Below are 2,500 nucleotides of genomic sequence, written 5' to 3'. Positions count from 1 at the left end.
TTAACTCTTGCGAATTAATTTGCATTTACTTAGAATTCTTTTCAAGTTTTATTATTGTTTAGCACTTGTGAACTGATTTCAAATTTTCAATTATTGCCTAACACTATTGAATTTTGTTTGAATTAATTTTCTTGAATTTTGTGATGAATTTTGTGATAAATTAATTTTGATTTAATTTTACTTAATTTGATTCAAGAATTAATTAAATTTTACTTTGTTTTCAAGTAACAGTAATTTTCCCTGATATTGTGAATTTCACTTATAAATTTTGAGTTTAATAATAAATTTTTGTATTTAAAATTTTTATAAATGTTTTCATTTTTATACCAGTATATTTGCATTTAATTATATTGATGTTAGGTAGAAACATAGAGGGGTAATTGATCTGTTTTCCTTCATTAACTTGAAATGACTTAGAACCAGGGAAGTACTTAGACTTCTGAAATCAGGGAAATACTAGACTTTTAAAGTTATTGATGGAGTGATGCCCTTTGATTAATTTAATTACTTACAAGATTACCTCACACCTGTTTTGATGAACTTAGTCTGATTTTCTGCAATACTGGTAAGTTGTTAAGGGATCACTGTTGCCTTTAGAGTATTCAGTCGTTTAATACCTGTGATGAGGGTTCAGGTGTCTGGCTTTTGTGAGGTACTCATTTAATTATTGGTAAGTGTAGTAACCAGATACTTGGCACTTCGTCACAATATGCATGTATATATACCCTGGTGGGTTTCAGTCAAAGACCCGAACAAATAATAAGAGATTGAGACTGACACCCACCTGGGTAGATAAATCACAGCCAATCCAGATTAGCCTCATTCCGATAGACACTTCATTTGCACGGAACCAGGTCGCCCCGGCGAGCTTAACACCGGAGGCCTGATAGCGTAGCTACAAATGGTCGCTCTCTGAGTGAAATATGGCATCATGCGTCATGAGGACTCGTCGTAAATATTCCCGGGGAAGGGGTGGGGGTGGGTATGGGTGGGGAGAGGGTTGGTTGGTGCTCATGATGATGATAGCGCTGTTGCTCTATTTGTAATGATTACCGTTGCATGATGGATCGAACACACTGTTGCAATAATCAGTATGATGTTAAGGGTTGAATCTATTGTTGTTTGATTTGCTTGTTTTAATATTGTTGTTTGTGGTTTGATTTTTTATATGTTATATTTTTATAGCGTTGCTTTATAAGTTTTAATATTATTTTATTTTATATTGTTTTAATAATTTTTATTTTTTGTTTCTATAATATTGTTTTATTGTTGTATTTTTAAATATTGTGTCATCGTCTATTTTACTTTAAAATTGTTGCCTCATTATTTTTTATAATATTATTTTATTGTTTTATTTTGCTTTGATATTACTGTTTCATTGTTTGATTTTCTTTTAATAATTTAGTTATATGGTTGTATTCTGTTTCAATATTGTTATTTTATTTAGTCATGATAAAGTTGTTCTATTGTTTGATTTCATTTCGATATCATTGTTTTATTTTATTTTAATATTGCTTTCGTTTTGTTTTAATGTAGTTTAATTCTCGCTTTGTAGCGTGGAATTTTTGAAGGCTGCAAGTGGATTTTCTTTCAATGGGAGATTATTCAAAATTTTCGTTTGGCCAAATGAATCATTTTTCCTCTCGATATTTTTGTATTATATTCCAGAGTTCACATACATAAACCTATTTTATGCCATTACAAACGGAAAAGCTCTTTAATCTTGTTTCCATTATATGCATTTTCAGTATCTTTCCTCACATGTCACAATAAAAAAAACTGCTTAAGCTATTTCATTTGTATGATGTTTTTATACAGTTAGAAGCATAAACTAACTAGATATATTTCCTGGTTCAATTCTACGGTTTAATAATTTCCATGTGACAAATATTTTATTATCAAAATTATGAGTTCTCAAAATATATTTCTAAGAAATATATCATATAATTATATGTACAAATAATCACATCTGACATATGCGCATTGATTTTAATCACTTGGAAACAGTAAGTATATTTCCAGAGGGTATATTGCAAGCTGTTAATCATTTGAAAATATACTGCAAGCATTAACAAATGCATAATGTGTTTATCTTGCCTAGAACCTAAGCGCAGTATATATACTTTCATGTAAAAGTATTTTCCAAAGCTTTAGTCATTTCCAAATATATTCCAGGCATTAACAAGAGCATAAATGTTTTTCTTCAGTCTGAAACGTATGCTCGAGATATATATAAATCCTGATAATAATAGCATGCATAGCATTATTCATTTAAATACGTTTCAAGCATTTATAACTAAACGATGTTTTGACTCAGTCTGAATTGCAAGCTCACTAAACCTAGACACATCCAGATAACAATATCATACCCATCCACAGTCGTCCTATTTAGCCGTGTCCAGAGACATAGCGCATTTAACACGGGAAAAATATTTGAATTCCGTCGCGAGCATAAACCCAGTCGCGGGATAATGGTTATATTCCCAGCTCCGTTTCTCCT

This window comes from Macrobrachium nipponense, chromosome 25, assembly GCF_015104395.2.
Source record: "Macrobrachium nipponense isolate FS-2020 chromosome 25, ASM1510439v2, whole genome shotgun sequence".
Taxonomy (NCBI): domain Eukaryota; kingdom Metazoa; phylum Arthropoda; class Malacostraca; order Decapoda; family Palaemonidae; genus Macrobrachium; species Macrobrachium nipponense.
This window is presented reverse-complemented; position numbering follows the sequence as displayed.